The sequence below is a fragment of the Schistocerca americana genome, chromosome 5, assembly GCF_021461395.2.
Source record: "Schistocerca americana isolate TAMUIC-IGC-003095 chromosome 5, iqSchAmer2.1, whole genome shotgun sequence".
NCBI classification, from domain to species: domain Eukaryota; kingdom Metazoa; phylum Arthropoda; class Insecta; order Orthoptera; family Acrididae; genus Schistocerca; species Schistocerca americana.
Window position 1 is genome coordinate 715,199,197 of NC_060123.1, and position 26,858 is coordinate 715,226,054.

A 26,858-nucleotide genomic window follows, 5' to 3' on the forward strand; every position below is an offset into this window, starting at 1 on the left:
AAACTAGTTTGAGAGAAATACGTGCTAATTCTCTGCTTACAAAATGACTTTGTTTTCTATGTTCTGTACTGGTGTTAAGATGAGGACCGAACATGTTGACGTAGTGTACCCCGTGTACGATTACTGAAAAAAATGTATATAACCATGTATGTGTTTTATTTCTTACCTCTCATTATATTGCTAGCACTAAAGCTATTGCTACCAGTGTTTTCAGTGCAATCATACAAACATGTGGTTCCTGAAGAGGGGCAGCAGCCTTTTCAGTAGTTGCAGGGGCAACAGTCTGGATGATTGACTGATCTGGCCTTATAACATTAACCAAAACGGCCTTTCTGTGCTGGTACTGCGAACGGCTGAAAGCAAGGGGAAACTACAGCCGTAATTTTTCCCGAGGACATGCAGCTTTACTGTATGATTAAATGATGATGGCGTCCTCTTGGGTAAAATATTCCGGAGGTAAAATAGTCCACCATTCGGATCTCCGGGCGGGGACTACTCAAGAGGACGTCGTTATCAGGACAAAGAAAACTGGCATTCTACGGATCGGAGAGTGGAATGTCAGATCCCTTAATCGGGCAGGTAGGTTAGAAAATTTAAAAAGGGAAATGGATAGTTTAAAGTTAGATATAGTGGGAATTAGTGAAGTTCGATAGCAGAAGGAACAAGACTTTTGGTCAGGTGATTACAGGGTTATAAATAAAAAACCAAAAGGGGTAATACGGGAGAAGGTTTAATAATGAATAAAAAAATAGGAGTGCGGGTTAGCTACTACAAACAGCACAGTGAACGCATTATTGTGGCCAAGATAGACACAAAGCCCATGCCTACTACAGTAGTACAATTTATATGCCAACTATTTCTGCAGATGATGAAGAAATTGATGAAATGTATGACGAGATAAAAGAAATTATTCAGGAAGTGCAGGGTGACGAAAATTTAATAGTCATGGGTGACTGGAATTCGTCAGTAGGAAAAGGGAGAGAAGGAAACATAGTAGGTGAATATGGATTGGGGGGAAGAAATGAAAGAGGAAGCCGCCTTGTAGAATTTTGCACAGAGCATAACTTAATCGTAGCTAACACTTGGTTCAAGAATCATGAAAGAAGGTTGTATACCTGGAAGAATCCTGCAGATACTAAAAGGTATCAGATAGATTACATAATGGTAAGACAGAGATTTAGGAACCAGGTTTTAAATTGTAAGACTTTTCCAGGGGCAGATGTGGATTCTGACCACAATCTATTGGTTATGAACTGCAGATTGAAACTGAAGAAACTGCAAAAAGGCGGGAATTTAAGGAGATGGGACCTGGATAAACTGAAAGAACCAGAGGTTGTACAGAGTTTCAGGGAGAGCATAAGGGGACAATTGATAGGAATGGGGGAAAGAAATACAGTAGACGAAGAATGGGTAGCTCTGAGGGATGAAGTAGTGAAGGCAGCAGAGGATAAAGCAGGTAAAAAGACGAGGGCTAATAGAAATCAATGGGTAACAGAAGAAATATTCAATTTGATTGATGAGAGGAGAAAATATAAAAATGCAGTAAATGAAGCAGGCAAAAAGGAATACTAACGTCTCAAAAATGAGATCGACAGGAAGTGCAAAATGGCTAAGCAGGGATGGCTAGAGGACAAATGTAAGGATGTAGAGGCTTGTCTGACTAGGGGTAAGATAGATACTGCCTACAGGAAAATTAAAGAGACCTTTGGAGAGAGGAGAACCACATGTATGAATATCAAGAGCTCAGATGGCAACCCAGTTCTAAGCAAAGAAGGTAAGGCAGAAAGGTGGAAGGAGTATATAGAGGGTTTATACAAGGGCGATGTACTTGAGGACAATATTATGGAAATGGAAGAGGATGTAGATGAAGATGAAATGGGAGATAAGATACTGCGTGAAGAGTTTGACAGAGCACTGAAAGACCTGAGTCGAAACAAGGCCCCGGGAGTAGACAACATTCCATTAGAACTACTGATGGCCTTGGGAGAGCCAGTCCTGACAGAACTCTACCATCTGGTGAGCAAGATGTATGAAACAGGCGAAATACCCTCAGACTTCACGAAGAATATAATAATTCCAATCCCAAAGAAAGCAGGTGTTAACAGATGTGAAAATTACCGAACTATCATTTTATTAAGTCACAGCTGCAAAATACTAACGCGAATTCCTTACAGACGAATGGAAAAACTGGTAGAAGCGGACCTCGGGGAGGATCAGTTTGGATTCCGTAGAAATGTTGGAACACGTGAGGCAATACTAACCTTACGACTTATCTTAGAAGAAAGATTAAGAAAACACAAACCTACGTTTCTAGCATTTGTAGACTTTTGACAACGTTAACTGGAATACTCTCTTTCAAATTCTGAAGGTGGCAGGGGTAAAATACAGGGAGCGAAAGGCTATTTACAATTTGTACAGAAACCAGATGGCAGTTATAAGAGTCGAGGGGCATGAAAGGGAAGCAGTGGTTGGGAGAGGAGTGAGACAGGGTTGTAGCCTCTCCCCGATGTTATTCAATCTGTATATTGAGCAAGCAGTAAAGGAAACAAAAGAAAAATTCGGAGTAGGTATTAAAATCCATGGAGAAGAAATAAAAACTTTGAGGTTCGCCGATGACATTGTAATTCTGTCAGAGATAGCAAAGGACTTGGAAGAGCAGTTGAATGGAATGGACAGTGTCTTGAAAGGAGGATATAAGATGAACATCAACAAAAGCAAAAGGAGGATAATGGAATGTAGTCAAATTAAATCGGGTGATGCTGAGGGGATTAGATTAGGAAATGAGACACTTAAAGTAGCAAAGGAGATTTGCTATTTAGGGAGTAAAATAACTGATGATGGTCGAAGTAGAGAGGATATAAAATGTAGTCTGGCAATGGCAAGGAAATCGTTTCTGAAGAAGAGAAATTTGTTAACATCGAGTATAGATTTAAGTGTCAGGAAGTCTTTTCTGACAGTATTTGTATGGAGTGTAGCCATGTATGGAAGTGAAACATGGACGATAACCAGTTTCGACAAGAAGAGAGAAGAAGCTTTCGAAATGTGGTGCTACAGAAGAATGCTGAAGATAAGGTGGGTAGATCACGTAACTAATGAGGAGGTATTGAATAGGATTGGGGAGAAGAGAAGTTTGTGGCACAACCTGACTAGAAGAAGGGATCGGTTGTTAGGACATGTTTTGATGCATCAGGGGATCACAAATTTAGCATTGGAGGGCAGCGTGGAGGGTAAAAATCGTAGAGGGAGACCAAGAGATCAATACACTAAGCAGATTCAGAAGGATGTAGTTTGCAGTAGGTACTGGGAGATGAAGAAGCTTGCACAGGATAGAGTAGCATGGAGAGCTGCATCAAACCAGTCTCAGGACTGAAGACCACAACAACAACAACAAGGGGGGTGTGGCAAACCTACATTTATAGCATTTGTAGAGTTAGAGAAAGCTTTTGAAAATGTTAACTGGAATACTCTCTTTCAAATTCTGGAGGTGGCATGGTTAAAATACAGGGAGCGAAAGGCTATTTACAATTTGTACAGAAACCAGATGGCAGTTATAAGAGTCAAGGGGCTTGAAAGGGAAGCAGCGGTTGGGAAGGGAGTGAGACAGGGTTGTAGCCTTTCCCCGATGTTATTCAATCTGTACATTGAGCAAGCAGTAAAGGAAACAAAAGAAAAATTCGGAGTAGGTATTAAAGTCCATGGAGAAGAGATAAGAACGTTGAGGTTCGCCGATGACATTGTAATTCTGTCAGAGACAGCAAAGGACTTGGAAGAGCAGTTGAACGGAATGGACAGTGTCTTGAAAGGAGGATATAAGATGAACATGAACAAAAGCAAAACGAGGATAATGGAATGTAGTCGAGTTAACTCGGGTGATGCTGAGGGAATTGGGTTAGGAAATGAGACACTTACAGTAGTAAAGGAGTTTTGCTATTTGGGGAGCAAAATAACTGATGATGGTCGAAGTAGAGAGTATATAAAATGTAGACTGGCAATGGCAAGGAAAGTGTTTCAGAAGAAGAGAAATTTTATAACATCAAGTACAGATTTAATTGTTAGGAAGTCATATCTGAAAGTATTTGTATAGAGTGTAGCCATGTATGGAAGTGGAACGTGGACGATAAATAGTTTGGACAAGAAGAGAATAAAAGCTTTTGAAATGTTGTGCTACAACAGGATCCTGAAGATTAGATGGATAGATCACATAACTAATGAGGAGGTATTGAATAGAATTGGGGAGAAGAGGAGTTTGTGGCACAACTTGACAAGAAGAAGGGACCAGTTGGTAGTACATGTTCTGAGGCATCAAGGGATCACAATTTTAGCATTGGAGGACAGCGTGGAGGGTAAAAATCGTAGAGGGAGACCAAGAGATGAATACACTAAGCAGATTCAGAAGGATGTAGGTTGCAGCAAGTACTGGGAGATGAAGAAGCATGCACGGGATGTGTGGAGAGCAGCATCAAATCAGTCTCAGGACTGAAGACAACAACAACAACAACAACAACAACATACAACAGCAGCAGGAAATTACGTCATTTAATTAAATTCTTTGTAAAAGCCCATTGCACGCCAGTACCTTAGATAGTCGATATCATGGCAGGACATAATGTCCTTTACTTTCTATAGAAGTTCTTTGCACACCGTTACCTAACGTATTCGGTGTCATGGCAGGACATAATGTTCATTACTATCTATAAAATCCCATTGCTCGCCAGTACCTCACGTAGTACGTGTCATGGCGGGTTGGGTGAAGCATCAAGACTTCTTTGTAAGCGACTGAAGCTGTGACGGTATATAAGAAGACCAAGGGAAGAATGGCGTACTACTTCCCGACAACATAGTGCAATAATTGTGGGCAAAACAACGCTTTTAACACATCCAGATGGAGCCCGCTTTGGACATGCATGCGTAATTTCAGAAACACTGTTTCAGCCAAAATAACCACTATTACAGGAGAAATTGCAGGGTATAGATGGTGTGATATTCACGACATTCAATGAGAGCTGTGATATCCCTCCACCACCAAAAGTAAAGCCAAACACAGTGTTCGTATTTGTAAATGTTGCTGTGGAAAACCATTGTACCATGATAAAATTCTACGATATTTCCGGTTTGGTCGCCATATGGCTGTCGATGCACTTTGTCTGAGCCAGACATATTCCAGAATCCCAAAACAGCTGTTGAGGGATAATGCAAACATAATTGTAGCATTCAAACACGACACTCTGTATTTAAAACACATTTACTGGGCTCATGTAGGAACCGATATGTCATTCAATGATTTTGTAAATTACTGGAATCACTCACGGTATGGGTTTATAGTTACTGATAAAACAAGAAAACTGAATGATGGTAGGTATAACATCACCATGAATAAATTCACACACATGCCGGGAGCTCAGTCTGATAGGACGGGTGTGCATAGACAAAGCATTCGCTTGTGCATCGACGCGAAAATTCAGACTTCCGAACGTAAAGTTGGAGACGTACGCAAGGAACTACAGACATATTGTCATATTCTTCGGAGACTGAACAGTACACTGAATGATCGGGATAATGCAATCGGAAAGAAAGTAAATGACTTAAATGAAGGGAAAATACCTGTTATTGAGAAGAGGACATTGTATGAACGGGTTAATTCAACTGCAAAGAAAGTAGGCTACTTAACTGAAGGGAAGATATCTATTACCGAGAAGGGGGAGCAGCATAAGAAGAAGAATAAGAGCGGATATAGAAAACCTCACTCTGCACAGAAGTCCAATTAGTATACAGCGAGATGTGTACTAAGCATAAAGCAGTCGAGGCACGGAAGGCCATTCGAGAGAAGTTATGGCATTTGAAGCGAGAGCAAACACTAAGAGAAGCCTTCAAGACCGTTACAGAATCTCTCAGTCAACTCTCAGTAGACGACGATGCCATTGCCGTTTTCATTATATATCACAGTGAATTAAGGGAGACAAAGTAATTTGTGTCAGGTAAATCGTGTCAGCAGAGTAAAACCATACATGCTGGGTACGCAACCTTTAAGTGTAATTAAGTACGCAATACAGATCGGCGATAGCTTCAGAGAACACCTGGTCTACTTCATTTTCCTAAGACCCACAAAAACTTTAAATTATTCGCCTAAAGATCTGGAAATTTATCATGAAACATTGCTTTGGACTGATCTGCGTAAGAATGCCAAAATCCAAAGTAACGCGATATACAAGTCCAATATAAAACCTACATTGAATGGTGAAAAATGCCAAAATGCAAAGCAATGTGAAATACAAAACCTATATTGGATTGTGAAATGAATAGCAGCTGTGATGGTAGTGACATTCACCACAAAAGAGTGAACAATCGACTCACACAGTACAAATACATATATATTACAACAACCCCAATGAGGTAATAGATTGGCTAAGACTGCTCATGGCATCAGCTGCTCAGCTGCTGTTGGTAATGCAGCTCATTCGAACGAGCTTAGGGAGAGAGGCATCAACGAATACGTATGGAGACTGTAGTTCGAGAACTGCACAAACCAGTACGCAAAAAATACCTTCGTAGATATGTTATGATAAAAGATTTGGACGACCTGTGGCAGACGGACCTTGTCGACATGAGGGAATATTCACCTGCGAATAACGGCTTCAAATTTATTTTAATGGTCACTGATTGTTGTTGTGGTCTTCAGTCCTGAGACTGGTTTGATGCAGCTCTCCATGCTACTCTATCCTGTGCAAGCTTCTGAATCTGCTTAGTGTATTCACCTCTTGGTCTCCCTCTACGATTTTTACCCTCCACGCTGCCCTCCAATACTAAATTGGTGATCCCTTGATGCCTCAGAACATGTCCTACCAACCGATCCCTTCTTCTGGTCAAGTTGTGCCACAAACTTCTCTTCTCCCCAATCCTATTCAATACTTCATCATTAGTTATGTGATCTACCCATCTAATCTTCAGCATTCTTCTGTAGCACCACATTTCAAAAGCTTCTATTCTCTTCTTGTCCAAACTATTTACCGTCCATATTTCACTTCCATACATGGCTACACTCCATACAAATACTTTCAGAAATAACTTCCTGACACTTAAATCTATACTCGATGTTAACAAATTTCTCTTCTTCAGAAACGCTTTCCTTGCCATTGCCAGTCTACATTTTATATCCTCTGTACTTCGTCCATCATCAGGTATTTTGCTCCCCAAATAGCAAAACTCCTTTACTACTTTAAGTGGTAGTTATAAGTGATAAGTTATAAGATATTTAGAATAACTATCAGTGACAAGTCACTGATAGTTATTCTAAATTTGCCTGGGCAATATCCATGAAAGTGAAAACAGGGAAGGATGTCGTGCAGGTGTTTGAGCGGTTACTGCAGACGGGGACGCATCGAAGCCCAGACAACCTTCAAACAGATCACAGCGGCGAGCTTTACAATAGATATTTCAAGACAGTGATGCAGCGCTATGGAATACATCACTATCCGACATTCACCCACGCAAAGGCGAGTACCGTGGAACGTCTGAACAGAACAGTGACAACCCAGATGTGGAGCCGGCCGAAGTGGCCGTGCGGTTAAAGGCGCTGCAGTCTGGAACCGCAAGACCGCTACGGTCGCAGGTTCGAATCCTGCCTCGGGCATGGATGTTTGTGATGTCCTTAGGTTAGTTAGGTTTAACTAGTTCTAAGTTCTAGGGGACTAATGACCTCAGCAGTTGAGTCCCATAGTGCTCAGAGCCATTTGAACCATTTGAACCAGATGTGGATGCGATTGAAACTTCGTTTCTCACACAAATAGACCGATATCTTTCCATAAACAATTGCATGGTGTTCTAGAACCAAGCATTGCCCAACAAATATGAGGCCAGTCGATATTCGTTATAATAAATACTAATATGCTAGATCCACACAAACAGCAATTTGATGTAGGTGATTTAGTATGTATTTCAATACAAAAGACAGCACTGAAGAAGTCACACATGCCGAACTGATCAAACGAGATATCTACAGTCTGCAAAGTGCAGAGAACGAATCCTAGAACATACCTTTTAAATGACAGTAGTGGTACTGAAACTGCCGGCTGTTTTACACACAAGAGTTACAGAAGTGCTCGGAACCAGATGTGTATCTCGTAGAGAGAGTTATATGGCGTCGAGGGAATAGAGCGTTAGTTACATGGTTTTCCTGCATCAAAAGACAGCTGAATCGACGCTGGAAACTTGCTATATAACAGGGTGTGCAGACCACAACCACCTCAGTAGCATAATATGTGAGGTGAGAGACGCATAAGAGGAGGAGGTGGTATTCTCGAGAAACTAATATTCGAAGTACACGTTCCTGTATATAACTACTGTGGACCTGGAACAAACGTCCATCGCGATCGCATGCGGTGATAAGCGGATACATCTGCTCGTTGATGCGTGAATGCAACATGACGCCTCACACGCAGCAAATAAAAATTGTCACACTGACAATCTAATTTTAGCTGTTAAAACTAACGCAATACGTGCGAGAGGGGATATTAGTATATGTCAACGCACTGCAGCATTTGCGTTGAAAAAACCATGCGTGGTAAACTTAAGTTGGGATTGGGTGTGAAGAAATTCAGCCAAATTTGGAGCGTCGCGCATCGGGTGCCAAGGAAGAAGCAGACAATCAAAGAGTGCATGAAAAACCGTATCCTGAGAGCGATGTATGCAGCTAAAATCGCCCTGAAGCAGAAAGGAGCGAGAAGAAGAAGATCGATTAAACCACACAGCACAATACCGAAGGCGTTGGGTGGAATTATTCCCTTCATCATTCCTACCCTGGCCGATCTCTCGGAGTTGGGTTCACTAGTTGGTGGTGCTGCGACTATTGGAAGAACAGTCAGGAATGCACAAAACTCTCAGAAGCAACTGCAGGAGGCACGAAGACACAACCGCACGCTGGAGGCAGCAGCCATCGGAAAAGATCCATGCTTGAAACAATACCAACGACTAGCAGGAGACATAGCAGTCCTTCCAGACAGGGCGCTTACAAATACTGATCTGCTTAAGGGGCTCCGGAAAGGCTCAAAATCATGAAAAGTTCAATTTTTACTTTTTTGCGTTTTCTGAATCTGCAGACTATTACCTTTTAATAGATATATAATTTATTCAATTCCGAAGACTACAACTATTTCTAAATTTTTTTTCAAATGTGTTCTACATGGGCGTGACCCACTATGGCGCTGTTAAACTGCTGTCAAATGGTGTTATTATTAACGTCCGTGTTCATCAGGTACATTTTAGTGATGTGAGATAAAGTATGTGTTGTGGCTAACCTGTGATGGTTCAATATATATCGCTGGTGTGATTGTCGATTGTTTCATGTTTATTTACTCTGTCGTTATCTCGAAAATATTCGTAATTAATTCTGTTTCTTGAGTCTCTGTTTTGTTGAAGTATAATAATGAGTAAAAGTAAAGTTATTAGAAATCCTCTGAAGGCTTTTAAGAAAAGGAGAAATGTTGGAAAGCCAAAGGTATGTGTTATTACTATAAACAATAAAGACGATAACCAAGTGAGTGAACCTAACCTCTCAAGTACACCTGCCCATAGCAGTCAAAGTGGGAAAGAAAATACTTCACAGAAGAAGCTTGGTTCAATGAGTGAAAACTATGAATGTTTTATGGGCGAATCGGGTGTGAATGAAATATTTGATATGTCGGTTCTCAAAGGAATTTTTTCAAACTGTGTAAGATGTATTCATTGTAGAGAAGTTGGTCTGGAACTCTCCATAATAAAGCACGTAGGACTTGCTAGTGAAATACAACTGAAATGTGATAAGTGTTCATACATGACCACCTTTTGGAACAGTGTTGCAGTAACTGCAACTGAAGAAACTGGTAGCAAAATCTACGAACACAACAACGAGCGATGCTTGCTTTAGACAAGGAACGCCTTCGGGCTGCAGACAGGGCTGTAAAGAGTCTAGAAATACAAGCAAGAGTAAACAGGAGGAGGAACAAGAGGAAGCTGGAGGAGGAGTTTGCAGAGGATGAAGATAATCCATCCTATGGACCTGGAATGCACTAAAAAGTTAATCCAATCTTTGTCGCTCGATTGCCAAAACTTTTATTTTCTCATACTAATTACATGTTTTCTAAGGATCTTCCAAACATATTTGTTTCCAACTTTCAGTAAATGTTACACAGTACCTTATGCATAGTTTAACACAGTCTTTTTCCAAAAAACTGTATATTCTTGAATATATAAATAAAAAATTGCAAAAAAATGTTGTGAATTTTCATTACAATTGAAAAAAAATCATCTTTAATAACTGAACTAAAATTTTGTAAAATCCCTGTGTTAAGTTGTAGCCCATATTCCAATAAATAATCTGTAAAAAGTACAACTTCCTACCTCAAATTCTTTGTGAGGAAAGATGTAGTTTATAAGCGTTATTTTAACATTGCAAGTATAGGGCGTTCCGGAGCGCCTTAACTTTGTTGGAAAAAAAAAAATTGAACATTCCAAGATTCCGAGGTATGTTTATGCGGAATACGTTACCGAAGACTGTGTGTAAATCAGGAGAATGCGAAACTGTAAATCTAGATGAAGCAGGAGGACGTGGAGTTCAATGGGCAGCATATTTTAAGAAAAGAAATACAAATAACGCCTACTGTTCCGACTCATTCGGCGACCTGCAACCTCCAGAAGAATTACAATGATACTTCACAGACGGAAGACATGTGTTCTACAATTTTCGACGCTATCAATACGTTACTGCATTCCGTGTGGCCCCCTATTCGTCGTGTTCCTCATGAGGTTTACGAATGATGTATAAGGACGGCCACTAAGCATCCACTCACCAGTTGATGGTTGGATACAATGTCGTACACACTGACTTTAAAAGAGCGATCGTCTGTATTGAGAGCGAATTGCTTCCCACCACTTGATTTAAGCATTGGAGATTGGAGTGTAGCTTGACTGGAGTGGAGACATGCAACACCATCCCAAATATCACAGAGGCTAACAATGAACTTCATCTGAAGTTAACAGTAAAAACGAAATTGGTGCATACGATACTGACGATTTGAACGAAGTTTTGAAATAGTCTGGAAAAGGGATTGAGCTCCGTTCAAACATCAGTAACTTAAATCTGAAATAAGGACGATGAATGCATTGATTGACTTAAGCAGAAAGGTTGAGCAGGCCCGTAACTGCCTTTCACAAAGGGACAGATTTTGAAGACGGATCCCAGTAAATTTTACAAATCTGATCTCCCTGTAAGTACAATCCTTGTTGAGTGTAACATTGCATCGAACTCATATCTCAACGACAGATTGACTCATTCAGTTTACTGACTCTTCCCACCAGTTGGGACACGGTACAAGACTCCTGAGACTCCTACCAACGCTATATACCTTCAGGTGGCAGTACAGGCACTGAACTATCAGAAGCTGCGTACTGTGCACCAGAAAAATCAGTTTATTGACTTTCGTGGTGAGGAAACCACTGTACGACTAATCTAAGACAGGGTGGGCGCAAAGTATAAAACCAGCACACAGTGCACAGCACAGCACAGCACAGCACATCACTGCAGAACCGCAAAGTGATAATATTTGCAAACTACGAGTTTCTTAAATCACTAGGCTTGAAATCTCGCAATGACGTCATCGCTCAATATATCTCACCCAGTGTAAAATGATGAGCTCATGATACGCCAGAAATACTTCTTGCTTAAACCTTATGCTTCAGCGACATTTAATAGGGACGATGAAATTAGGACTGCCATCAAGCACCAGGACGCCTTGCCTCTTCCTTGCAAGAGATTCATATATTTGGGTGGATCATTTAAGAAAGAGGATAGTAGTCATACCGTGGGATTCCTGTTCCAGGAAATACGATATGAAGTTAATGGGGTAGAGATTGATCGTATACGTAATGTCGGCATATAATCGACCCTTAAAACATATTTCTCATCATCACCCTCGGATGTGAATGGTATAGAAAATGCCTGTGGGCAGAACAGCAGAAGAGTGCCGCTCCATGCATACCTCTAAAAACGATTATGGGGTACTTCCAGGACACTCAGATAATTATTGTGAATGCTAAACAGGAACTTATTCTGGTACAGAATGCAGCAAACAGCAGCTCGTGCATTCAAGGAGTTCACGAGGACAATTAGATCATCATGAATAAAATCATATGGAACGTGCCTTACATGACTGTGACAGATGAGGAGTGTTTGAAGTTTTAGAAGTTCTGAATACCGGTACATATCTGCCATTGACTTTCCGCACATGGGAGGTTTTTGATTATCCAGCGAGCAGACAAACTTGGGCTATTAAAACCACCATGCAGCTGGAAACACCAAGTTTCAACATTTTTTTCGTTTCAGGCCAATAGAAAGGGGAATTTAGCAAATGATTCCACCGTATTTGACCACTGTAATTTAACTGGTGCCAGGATCTACTTCATAATCATATCCGTATGACAGTTTACTGCTACAGTGGGGCCAGAGTGTATACAGTCTAGCATTTAACATATGTGTAAGGTTCTGTGCGTCTAAGGAGCTGGCACCAGTCATCGTAATAGACTGTTGAAAACCGAATGAGATAACAACATCAGGCCCAGTAGATGTACGAATCGAATTTCAAATTCCCAAGAACACACTGCAACGTATTCTCTAGTTGTACATGACCGTGTGATTAACTGTTGCCCACTTATTCACGTTGTGCAGGGTGCTGTATAAATGACCAGGTCGTTACCAGCGTTCAAGGTTCCTATGATGATGAGTGCAGATAATTCATATCTAAATATGCAGCATTCAGAGTACACACAGAAGATGCCGGTATAATAGAGATATTGTCAACAACAACTGCATTACTGTGGCTTTTCAAGGATGTGAATTGTGCTAAGATATGGAGGAGTACAAAGTGGCTTACACATTTCTTCCATGGACTCCGTTGAAAGGACCTGGTGTACCTTATAAAGATATGATGACGTCACTTCGAATATTCGATCATCCTGGCACCATCATCTACATCAGAGGATAGAAGAAGATCACATGGATGCCACGAATCTTCATGTTTGTATCTATTCAAGACCTGCAACTCGACAGCTGCCCTGCTATGCATCAGCTAAAGAAGATGTGTGAAAACAGTGTTGTGTCTGCTTATGAGAATGTAAAAATCCTTTTAATTTGGATGAATGAAAACAAATGAATTTTTATGTCACATTTTGTCTTTTTCTTTATTTCTATCTAGCTCCTACTTAGATAGTATGTAGCTTCGCACAGATCCTACGCCTGTGGCTTTGTTCAAGCAGAGGTGATATAATTTCATAGATGTTTTCTGTATGCCTTTGGAAGCGAGCACGATCATGTGCCACATGTTCCCACAACCCTATACTTGCACCACAGTAGGCGAAATCCCTTCCAATGATTACATATATTTTGTTTTTCTCCATCTTAAACCTTACCTCCCTCATACTTTGAACAAATATCCTGTGCAACTTGCATAGCCTTCATATACATTGGTATGAGTGGGGATTTGTGAAACAACAACAAAAACGTATGGCAAAGAATAGAAATCTTTTTACTCAAAATTAAATATTACACACATATTGTACTACAGCCTTACATTTACAAATCTTGTTCTTTTTACAAGACATGAAGTAATAGTGCTTTTAAAATCACAGTTCTCATAAATATTTGAAGTTTCTTTATTCACAGTTCTTGGTTTTACAAATAATAGTACTGGTTGAAAAAAAATTTTGCTTTACATTGCAGTACTGTTTATAGCCACTGCAGAGGTACAGTTTCTCTTACACTAATACTATTACTCTTACTAGTGAAATTCCACCTAAACAGAAGACTTCATTTATACACTGAACTGAGTGGCTCTAAACATTTTCCACTTCAAGGAGCTGAAATGAATACAACGAAGTGAACGGCCTTAAGATACTCATTCCAAACAGGTGCACTAAAAAGAAATGGGTGGAACTCACACTTAAAACTTGTATGACTTGGACAGCTTGCAGTAGCTGAAAATAAATGAGGGCGAGACTCTCTCCTGTGTGCTGCACTGTTGCCGTACTTAGGGACAACAGAAGTATTCATTCAACTGTTGGTTTATTTGTTTTTTTCTGTTTACACATGGACTCACACAATCACATACACACATGAAGGGCAAAAGAGAGATAAACGGTAAAACTTTTTCTTCAATTTACAATTTTTTAACATTTTTGATTATGTAACTCCAATTTTAAGCCCTTTAATATATACGTTGCACATTTTGAACTTTTTCCTTCTCATCATGCTTATGTATTCATACATACAAGGTATACTACTTATTGAGAAAGAAAAACAGAATGTATTTACACATAGGCATACATACTTACACAGGCATCCACACTCAAACACACTAACAAACATATGCACAGACACATAAGGAGTCATAGATTTAGGCACACCGTACATCACAACGTACAATATTTACACTGTGATAAAAGAGTCATACTATTCGGGACAAGCCCTCACGCAGCCAGTCACTCGCTCGCTCCCATTCACACCGCCAGAGTCCCCCATCCCCCCTGGCGCTTCAAGTACATAGTGTTAGTACGGGAGGGTTTTGACACTGTCACCACAGATGGCTCTTTCATCGCCATAAAGTGACAGTCCGACTTTAGACTGCAACACAGTGTACACGTCGGGACCTTGCTATCGAATACTAAAGTCCCCGTCGTGTAGGAAGGCAGTCCAGTTTGCAGCCTTTCTGCTCATCCCCCTCCATTCACCTCTTGCAGCCAATAAGATTAATTCTCCTTCCTAGCAACTATCCGCGAGTTTCAACTAGAGGGCGAGACTCTCTCCTGTATGCAACACTGCTGCCGTAGTTAGCGACAACAGAAGTATTCATTCAACTGTTGGTTTATTTGTTTGTTTCTTTTTTCTTTTCTTTTCTTGTAGCAATACAGATGTGAATGGGAAATTCTGTCTGTAAATGTTTTAGTGCGATTAAAAAAAAGTCTAGCTATGGCAATAAACGTGAAGTGATTCACGTGCTTCACAAGTAGGCGAGGGGGATTATTTATGGGATTTATAGCTTTTTAAACGTGAATTTGAAGGCAGGACTCCTATTCACATTTGAAGTCACAAGAATGAACTTGCAGAAGCGTGAGGTATCGGCAAGAGAACTGTCGAAAGAAATGCAAACGAAAGTGTCAGACCTGTAGAAACCTTAGGAAAAGTTTTTTTCGTGCCGCGTGGATGGTATCGAAATCGCAAGAAACCTGTAACTTAAATAGTTGGTTTTGTGAGCGCTATTTTAAAGCGCTCTTTGTGAATGGTGAGTAGCCGATTTCACAAAAACTTGTTAAAGTAATGCATGAAAAAACTGGCTTTAATGCTAACTTTTCGTCAATGTACAGACATTGATTTCATATATGTTAATAAGAGAGTTTTTAGCTGAAAGAGGTGACATAGGTGCAGCATGAACCACATTCCTCATAAAGATGGACGACACGAGAGAAGGTTGTAGTTCAGTACTGATGATGAAACTCAGATGAATCATAATCATTCCAGGAATACCTGTTTCAAAATGAGTGGTGGTAATGGCAGTTTTGAAGTTCCCATAGTAATAGGTTCTCGAATAATTATTGTGCATGCTGGCCTTCCTTCTAGATAAGTTCCTGAGAGTAAACTTGTGTTTAGGTGTAACAAAAACAGCAGTGGCTACCATACTGAAATTAATGTTGTCAGTTTCATGAAGGAGCTCAGTGAACAATCCTTGCGATATCTTCTTTCGAAGCCGGGCATCAATTGCACACATGGTATACGAGAACTTCCTAGCCTTTACTAATTAGGAATTCGTATCCTGTAAAGTATGCAGACTATAATGTTCAACATATTGCTCAGCATGTTGTATGCTGAGAATGCGGGTGGAAAAATTCGTCAGAAACTCCTATATTTCCAGAGGTAAAGTCCTTTCATTTTCAAGGCACGAATTTAAAAATGTCTTTAATGACAGTGACGGTTACACGTCCAGATATCGATGGTTTTCGTCGTTATCTATCAGCATTCACTAGTGTTATTTGCATAAGTTTGTTAATTGTTCGCTTGCTCAGTAAATAATAAATTTGGTCTGTCACTGAATTGATGAAAGAGTTAGTTTACACTAATAACACCTGTTAACATCGAAAAATATGACACATACTTACCCTTTTCCTGACAGTCTTTTGCATCAGACTTTTCTACCAGTAATTTGTTTTTATACTCAGTGATTACATTTAACTACAGTCAAACACACTCATCAATACGCAATATAAACTTTTTTAAAAATTCGATGGAACAGAAGCTGATGTCAAGCAAATACAAGGATTTCGGTTAGTGTCTCAATGTAATTTCATTGCGTGTTACATTTTTATCTACAACACAGTCCAAATTGTAATAAATGACAATTATTGCAGGCACGTGTATTGACCTTGTTGTTAGACAATTTTAATTTTGAGAACAGTTGTACCTGACGTCTTCATAAAACTGTGCCAGCTGTTCTCGCCATCTGACATCATGCAGACTAAAGCTGTGGAGCTGCGGACGCGACATCGTCAAGACCCGAAGTGAGATTTCTCTCATGACAATTGATCGACAAGGGCTTTAAATCTGTTATTCCCTTCATAAATCTGAATGTATAATACGATGGACCGTAGGCAAAGGAACCTGATTGTTGTCTGCGGCAACGTGGACGTGGGTTATTGTTTGCTGTAGGACATGCGGAGATTGCAGCAGAGCACGCGCAGGGAACACCGCCGTACAGGCTCAAAAATGGCTATGAGCACTATGGGACTTAACATCTGTGGTCATCAGTCCCCAAGAACTCAGAACTACTTAAACCTAACTAACCTAAGGACATCACACACATCCATGCCGAGGCAGGATTCGAACCTGCGACCGTAGCGGTCACGCGGTTCCAGACTGAAGCGCCTAGAACCACACGGCCACACCGGCCGGTTGCCGTACAGATGCTACAAGCTGTCTTGGAGCGTGGGAACACATGTAGCCACATATCGCACATCCTTAGCCCGCCTCTGGATGGCTCCATCTATCGTATGCTACGCACACATTTTGGATATCGGTAATCCATCTGCCTCATCTTCCATTACGCCGACAACCTTCTTGTTATGAGGAACAGTACGGAAAGGATTATTAGCTGTGTATCCCGATGTGTCGAATTCATTTCTGTGACACCTACTTACTTCATACGGATCGCAGTTCTTCAACGAAGTACAGCAACTTTGGTTCCACGAAATGAGTTTTTGCGAACTCATAGTTCAACCGGTACATTTCGGGTTTGGAGATATCCAGTATACACATACCCAAATAGATAGGTTTCCTAAACCCTACTGCAACCTTCGACATCTCCACAGCAACAAGTTTCACATTGAAAATAGTGACCGGCTTAAAATTTGGTCTGTCGGTGCACTTTCTTACACCGCACGGCCCCTCCCATTTGATCCTGATCAAAATATCGCGTTCATTCCTTACATTTTGGATGGTTTTCAAGGAAAATTAAATTGTTCATTAATTTATAAAAGTCTTTCTTGAAATCACTATTCACGTCCGCCATCTTTTCGGCATTTAATTCAATATACTCCTTCAGCCATGGGATTGATTGGAAGAGATAGCTTGAGTTATTCTTCCTAGTTCCGTCTCGAAGCTGAGACACTGCTGGAGATTATGACAATGAATTATGTATCTCTGCTTGTGTCCAGCAGTGACCATCAGTTTAGGGGTAGTGCTTTCTCGTGGAACTTGTTGTTCTGGAGATGATGGCAAGTCGCTTATCATTTCATGTATCCTAACAGTGTATATGAGGTCTGCATCCACCAAATACCCTACATGAGAATCAGCCGCCACACTCATTACCTCTCCACCTGATCCCTCATGGCTTTCTTGTGTAAGTTATTCACATCCAAATGTAGAGCATAATTTGAATCGAGAGGTGCGTTAAACCCCACACACTTACGTGGATTGCCTTGGCGTGTCTATGGACATACTGGCAAAGTCCCTTACGGATCCCGCGCTCAAAGAAAATAAGCATATCGGCATTACTCAAGAGTTCGATGCTGCACCTTATTTCTTGAGCTTTGTGGCCCAGGACAACCCAGGTGTCGTGTAAAAGGCGGTTTCCAGAGAGTACGTGGCCATGCACACTCTCTGTAACTTTTCAAAAACATCCGCAGGCAAGCGCACGTCGATGTACATGTATAGTTTTGTATATTCACCCAAATCGGAAATATTGAAAAACCAGACACTCACAGCTAGCTCATAATCTGCACTAGTTTGGCATCAGCTCTGAGAGCACTGGTAAATGCAGATATGTCGGGTAGCCCAGTTTCGTCGAGTTTCGCCTTACTTCCAGATACTCATAAGGGAAAACTCCTTTCCTAGTCACAAGCTGAACCTTTTCCTCGTCGGGGTAAGCAGATCGGGTGATATGCATATCCTACCGAGGTAGAGTTTCAACGACATTCTGGAGTGGCGCCTGCATAAACCGTAGTGTGTCAAGGAAGCGGAACGTAATTTTTGGCGTCATTCGTTTGGAGAATGAAATATACTTCTCAACACTCTCAGCAGGGCACTGACCTAATTTTTCTCCCAACCGGAATTAACCAATTGCTCAGCTAGAAAGTGAGCGCCATACCCACTTCAATTATGGAAGAAAAGTGGTATGTGCCATGGGAAGTGATACTTCTAATTGCATGCGTTGTGAGCTGCACCGCGAAACTCCCGCATAAGATGATAGTCATCTCTACGGGGAGTTTCAGCTTTTATATCTAACGGCAGTCCACAAATATGACAGCTAACCCATCCATTGTACATTTTTTTTTATTCTTCTCCGTCATGGGGATGTTGGTGCTGTAGGGCCTATCAACACCCAATGAGAGTTTTTCAAGCTCAGTGAGCAACCAAACCGGAGGATTATACACGAGATAAGACTCGTAGCGGCTAATCATTAACAGAAGAATCATATGGGCATACAAGTTGGTACGCTGCTGCATTCGGTACGTGTTTTTATGTGAGGCTAAGGAGTTGCCTTCACAGTGGGTGATAGGGGCAAGGAGACATTCGAAGTCAGCGTATACAACAAAAGTACATCATTCCTGGTGGTGAGAATTCTTGAATTTAATGAACTTGTTTTATTCTGTAGGCATATCAACATGTACCAGTTCCTTCAGACGCCTTTTTACATACTTTTCTTCTGTAAAGGTATTTATACACCTAGAGCAAATGTGTTTTTTATGCTCATGTTTCGAGAACTGGCTGTAAAGGAGACGCGACATGTTTTTGATCCATACGTAATGCTGATCATCACCTTCAGACAAGAGCGACATGTTTACTTGAAGATCACACTCACCTGCATATTTCGTAAAATGGCGTTTTCTGGCTACAGTATGCTTGTGCTGCTCATCTGGTTTGCTTTTCTGCTTCTTCAGGAGATAAATGTGAATCGATATTCTGGAATTTTGTGCCTCAAATTTTGATGTGTACTGAATCTTAATGGGGAACTCGCTACCGTCGAAGTTATAACATCCAAGTATGTTAAGTGCTTTTCCGTATTGAGATGCGCGCTGCGAATCTTTTGCAAGCCAGGATTGACCATGGAAAACAAGCATTATAATTTTCATTTTGGACATTAATACATGTCAGCTTGTTCTTCATATCCCTAGGAAGCTTGATATAACTGGATTCTTCTGTTAATGAATCGTAGACGTGAATATAGATGTTGAGGTGTGGTATTTGGCTGAGCGCTTTAGCTGACCCTCTTATTTCCGTCTCGGAAAACCGGGACAGTAGAGCGCAAAATGGGATTCACGATACCACTTGGTGAATGATATTCTTCGAGATATAACGCCATTATCACATCAGATGTAGTGCAGCACGCTGCTGTTTGGGATGGTGAGTCAACTCACAGCAGAATACTGCATTAAATCCAATGGCATTATATCTCGAATGATCTAGGGCCCTGAGGAGCTCTGTCTCCATCACCATGAGGCATGCTTCTAGAAACCTGTATGGGTCGCGACACCTCCCTACCCGATTCTCTAGTGAACGAGATACGCCCCTCAAAGCCCCTAGCAACCACCGAGTATTCTAGAGGGGTCATTACGACGCTAATGTGATGTCCTTCACCACGAGTGTACTTGTTGTTCGCGGAGTACTCGCCACACTCTAGTATGTGCAGCGCACATTTCACGTGCAATATGACGATTACTTGTGTGGGGTTCACTATATACTTTCAAGAACCTCCTCTTCAAAATCTTGTGTGAGAGTGGTCCTCATATTGCCCTCATTTCTTCTTTCCAATGAACCGGTCTCCCTCATTCGTCGGTCGAGAGAAATAAACATTCATCGGGACGGATGACGCCTGTTAGGAAATCGTTTCTTGTCTAGCGTTACACCAGCGAGAGTATTGCAACGTACCTCCCCGTACACAAGGTGCATGTCAGTCAGTTCTTCAAAATTGTACCGGTACTGCTCCATCGTGCTGTACTGTACGTCTCTGCAGAGCACTCAGTAATGAATGGCTCTGTCGCTTATTTACGGCACGTTCTGTCGTGGGACAATGTAAATAAGATACAACAGAGCCACCTTATGGACAAGTAGGCAAAACTTGCATCATGACTTCCTAGTAATCAGGCGTCTCCTTGTTTCCTTGCAGGAAATAAAAACTATACATGCAAATAAACAGCTCAGTACTTGTAAATCTGTACGCCTGTTAGTTGTAAATAAGCTGGAAAGCGGTAATGCTAGACAAAGCGGTAGATAAGGTTACTTCCAAATTTCCTTAAGCTGGCTTCTGCGGCCCCAGGTTGCCTACCTCAAACTGTTCAGTGGAGCATTCTCTATGTCCCGTTACATTTTTGCATGTTCTTAAATAAACACCGTGTATATAGAGATTTTTGAGGCCATACTCATATTTATTCCCCCGATGACGTTGTCTTTTGACGGTAGTTCTGCGAAATGTAATCTTTCACTTCTGCGACAGTATATTCTTCTATATATGCTACCAAGTTGGTTGAAATTCAGGATCGAGTCAGTTTTCATGTATGTTATTATGTACTCCTGGATTTTCTCTGATTAGCGAGTCTTTCTGTCGGAGGGGCAGAGTTTCCTTGTCTGTTTCTTAATGAATAAAGAACTTCATTTAGAACGACACCGTGAGGCTACAGAGAGTTTGCGTGTCTATAACATCACGATGTTGTTGTTCTTAATTATGTTCATCAGCGACTGCTCCTTATTATTCGTCATTTACATCCATCTGATCTCTTGATGGAAGGCTGGGTTTTCCCATTTCTTGAGGAGCACATATGTTCGCTTCTGGTCTGTCTTTGATTTCCATGGGAGTCCCTTTCTCTTTCGGGGTGGAGACTTGCAGTTGTCAGCGCTGCTTGTTTCTGGAGGCCATTTAACATTTACATGGCCGCAGACAGCTGCCGCTTACGAGGTGGCCGGGGCTGTCCCTTTTGGAGCTTTGGTGGTTTCATATTAACGTTCTACGCGTCTCTGCATGCACTAAAACCGAACGTGCCGTGTAGAACTGCAGCTCGTGCACGTACTAGGTTGACCATAAACAGTCATCGCACAGTATCCACTTATATTAACGCTCTCTGGTATGTGGTCAACGATTTCCTCACATAAATCGTAGTTTCTATATATAAGAAAGATAATATTATTAATGATTGATAAATGGGTTCGTATAACATCATTTATCTACACTTTAACCGGTTTCCTAGCCAAATGTCAAATTCGAATGGCTTTGGCCTGGCAGAGAAACTATCTAATGTGAAGTTCTAGGTGTGTTTTCTATTAAACTGAGGCACTACTTCATTAAAAGCGAAAGAGGAGTGCTACAGGCACAGGTGTGTGTCGCTCTGACCTCGCGGCCAACTGCTACGATGTAGCCCTTCTGCCAGAGAGAACTACACGTCACAACGCTCCTACACTGCCGCTGACAGAGGCATATGTGCTGTCGCTGCAGCTCTCTTGCAACCTATCTGCGGTACGTGTGAATACAGGGTCCATGAATTGACACTTTCTTGGCGGTAGCCGCCTGTCCTGTAGTCGGCAGACAATTACGACACAAGGTGAAATTTAAATCCTTTTATGGAATATCTCGATCACAGTAATAATTACGTAGTACCTTTCATTGACATGGCTGTTCTCAACTAAACACAAATAAATCTTCTAATTGTACCGTAAGGAATTTAAGATTGAGAAATGGAGCTACAGATATACCAGATATACCAGGTAACAGAAGAACGAAACACATTAATGGAAACATCGGACAGGAATGAGAATGGAGCATTCGATTGAGTTCAGTGTCGTATGTCAAATCAGTTTTATTACAGAAGTAAGCTGACATGTACACAAGCCACCAAAGGCGAAACATGACTCTTCTCATATAAGAAGTCAGGAGGAGGGATTCCCTTAATAATTTTAGTAACATTTACTTCAGTTTCCGAAAAATATTGAATGGAGGTCCATCGGCCGTTTTGTCAGTAATTACCCTCAAAAAGTAGACAGAGTAAGAATATTGGATCACATGCATTAAGAACAATCATAAGACATTAAAAAAATATTAACCACTACACTTCGTCCTGTCTAGTACAGCGATTTATTATAACAGAGAAGACACGATATCTGGAGGCTATAATCGTCATATCTTGACTTTACACTGAACGAAGGCAGTACGCAAGGAACGGATACTTTCCAGGCACATTAAAATAACATAGTCCAAACCATCAAGAACAGGGTTACACAGAGAGGTAACAACCCATATTACAATATATACACATAAATAACGGTTCCGTCACTTTCCTTGTAGTAGGTTAGGATCCCTGACGGCGCTCCTCTTTCATAAAAGATAATAACAACATCCTGGGTTGCACCTGCAACAGGGCGGTATTACACGCAAGTGACGCACAACGTATATAAACACAGGCGCTTTTTGCAAGGGGTCAACCGCCCCTTATTTATTGAGAACAATATGTCTTTGCCTCAAGCAGGTCGCAGTAGGTGCTATCGATAGTCGAGCGCCGAGGGCGCTAGAGAAGTAGTCTGTGTTGAGACTCGGAGCAAGTAAGTTGCTGGCTGCTAAGCGTGCAGGGCGGATTTCGGCAGGACGGCCGACCGCATTTACAAGTGTTTGAAGGCTGTGCGTGTCACCCAACGCCGTGGGCCTGACTTCCAGCAAATACGCAAATGGCATTAACTGAGTGAGTTATTGATGTGTTCAAGTCTTCGTTTGTGCACCGTGAAAACGCGACAACCGCGCCGGTCACGCACGGTTTTGTCTGCAGTGAGGATCGTGCTTTCAGTGCCACGTGGAGAACACTGGCGTATGACGATACCAGTAGGAGACCTGGGATGAGGCAACCGTTATTACGTTGTCAGACGAAGGGAGTAACTGCCTGATTCGTGCTGTCTGGACAATATATGTAGAACCTTAACAACAATGTATGTACCGATTATTGCCACATGACATCCTAATTAATTTTGAAACTTCCTGGCAGATTAAAACTGTGTGCCCGACCGTGACTCGAACTCGGGACCTTTGCCTTTCGCGGGCAAGTGCTCTACCATCTGAGCTACCGAAGCACGACTCACGCCCGGTACTCACAGCTTTACTTCTGCCAGTACCTCGTCTTCGCAGGAGAGCCACATTAAGTGTGGCGAAGCCACTGCAATACAGTGTTCGTGCTTCGGTAGCTCAGATGGTAGAGCACCTGACCGCGAAAGGCAAAGGTCCCGAGTTCGAGTCTCGGTCGGGCACACAGTTTTAATCTGCCAGGAAGTTTCAAAATTAATTAGGATGTCATGTGGCAATAATCGGTACATACATTGTTGTTAAGGTTCTACATATATTGTCCAGACAGCACGAATCAGGCAGTTACTCCCTTCGTCTGACAATGTAATAACGGTTGCCTCATCCCAGGTCTCCTACTGGTATCGTCATACGCCAGTGTTCTCCACGTGGCACTGAAAGCACGATCCTCACTGCAGACAAAACCGTGCGTGACCGGCGCGGTTGTCGCGTTTTCACAGTTGGGCGCTAGCGGCCGTGCGAAGCGGAGGTCCGATACTTCCGCCTGTGCGGCGCGTGCGAGTGTTTGTTTACTTGTGGACTTCGTCTTCGCGCGGGCTAGTAACAACGATCATGGCGAACAAGTACAGGAAAACTACATTACGGTTCAATTTCTGGAAAGACTACGAACGACCAAAGGCTTTAGCAGTGGAACGATTCATTCGAGAGGACGTCAAGATACCGCCAAACGATATTGTCGGAATTCACCTGTCCATCGTTAGTCCCACGGTGTATGTTAAGATGGTAAATGACGCGGCGTGTGAGAGAATTCTACAGGCGACAAAAGCAGGTCTCCGATTTTGCCATAGTGACGGGAATGTCGGCACGGTAACTGTAGAACATGCTGGTCTGGGTGTACGGACAATACGTGTGTTTGAGCTGCCATTTGAGCTCCCGGCTGACGAAGTTATCGAGGCTTTTAAGCCATACGGCACGGTCCATGGTCACACAGCAGAACGCTGGACACAATTCGCCACGTACCCTATTCTTAACGGAGTGCGACAGATCACTATTGATCTTCAGAAACATGTACCGCCCTATCTGACAATTGGTGGTTGTCGGGCGGTGGTGATTTACGATGGTCAACCACGTACATGTTCTGGCTGTGGCCAAGAGGGACACCTCAAGTCGAACTGTATGGAACGGCGGATTACTCGACTGCCTTCAGGTGTGCGGGAGCCGTCGCCAGCGATGACAGTACTACCGATCACCTATGCCAAGGCCCTCACTGCGTCCGCTGATGACCGAAAGGACACAGCTCCGGTGCAAGATCAAGATGGCACTCTCCGAAACCTTGTAGCAGACGTCGGGATGACAGAGGATGCTGCTCCATCGAGCATACAATCTACGGCGACAACATCAGATGAGACCCAACTCTCACCAAGCACACCGATAGTCCACGAAGCAGTTCCGGCCACTACGGATGCTGTTCCGTCTGGAACGCACTCTATGACAACAACATCAGTTTCGACCGAACTCCCGCCAAATACAACGATGGGACTCGAAACACTTCCAGTTCCTAAGAATGCTTTTCTGTCGGGCAGCCGTGATTCCTTACAATCTGAGGACACGGAAGGAAGATCACGCAAACAACGTTCCCCGAAAAGGAGGAAACGGCGTCGTCGCACGACATCTCCTAGGGATGACTCCCCTTGCCCCGACGACGATGTGCCTGTGGACCAAGACGACACAACAGCCTCTACGAAACAGGATGAGGCAATGGAAACTGTTCGATCAGACCCGCAGCGGTCTGTCACATTGCCGGTACCGGGACGTGGTGATGCTGAAGAGGAAGCACAACCAGTTGGCGCTCCAGACGCAGATGCTGTGGCAATGGGCACGAATATATCACTGCCTGCAAAGATGTGGTATGACGATATTGAGGAGGCGCCGGACGTCATACAGAGGCAGCCGGCACTCACGAAGACAGCCTAATAATTGCTGAAGGTGAAGGGAGAGGGGCGAGAGAACGTCTTCTAACTCAGCCCCCAGCGCCGATGCAGGGAGATGTTTTTGCGCGTCGACAGAGTGGGATTCAACGCCATGCGAACCGTATTGCGACATTAAATATAAATGACGTGCGTTCACCGGCCAAAATACACCTACTGAAGGAAACGATTTGGGCATCTGATGTGGATATTGCTTTGCTGCAGGAAGTCCACATAGCTGCACTCCCATACATCGCAGGCTACCAATCCTATTCGTCACATGGAGATCACAATGGGAGTGGGGTGGCAGTTTACGTGCGAGATGGCTTCCCAGTGGAAAACGTGTGTTACCTTCCGTCGGCCAGGGGAATGGCTTTCACGACGTTTGGGACACGCATCATCAATCTTTATGCACCGTCGGGAAACAATCGGCGGCGGGAAAGGGCACGATTTTACGCAGAAGACATTGCCCCACTTTTCCATGGACGTTATGAATGTGTAATAATCGGTGGAGATTTCAACTGTGTTCTCAGCCAGAAAGACCAATGGCCGCAAGCAAACATCAGCCAGGAGTTGCGAATCGTTGTTAACGACCTTGTACTTAGTGACACGTGGGAATTACGACATGGAGATGCACCGGGATACACCTATGTGACAAGTCATTCGGCGAGCAGGTTAGACCGCATTTATATCTCGCGGGCTCATGCAAATGATGTCCAGGACGCGGAACGCTGGCCATTGGAATTTTCGGAGCACAGCGCTTACATCTGTACGGTGCTTCTTCCCCGTAGAGAGGTGTGGAACAGTAAGGCCCCGTGGAAATTAAACATTCAACATCTACATGATCCTGAATGCCGTCACCGGATCCTTGAGACATGGACGATGTGCGAGCGATGGTTTGGAAGGTATGCGACGAAGCTTGATTGGTGGCTGACTTGTGCTAAACCGGCGCTTCGCCGTACGTTCATCTCATATAGCAGGGAGATGGCAGAATGGCGCCGCCGTACGACCGACTTTTATTTTGCAGCACTGTGCGACCTGGACGATGGTCCACCAGGACAGGACGTCTGGATCGAACGCAAAAGGATAAAAGCTAAACTAGTGGCTTTAGCTCGGAAACATCTTCAGGGAACCATGGTGCGCGCCAGATGTCACGATACGATAATGCACGAGATTCCTTCCATGCACCACGTCGTGAATGAACGAAAACACCGACGACGCGTTTTGGTACGGGAATTAATTACCCGCGAAGACCGAAGAGTGACGCGTCAAGCGGATATTGTCTCTGCATTCGTCGACCATTACCAACACATCTATCGGGAAGAAACAG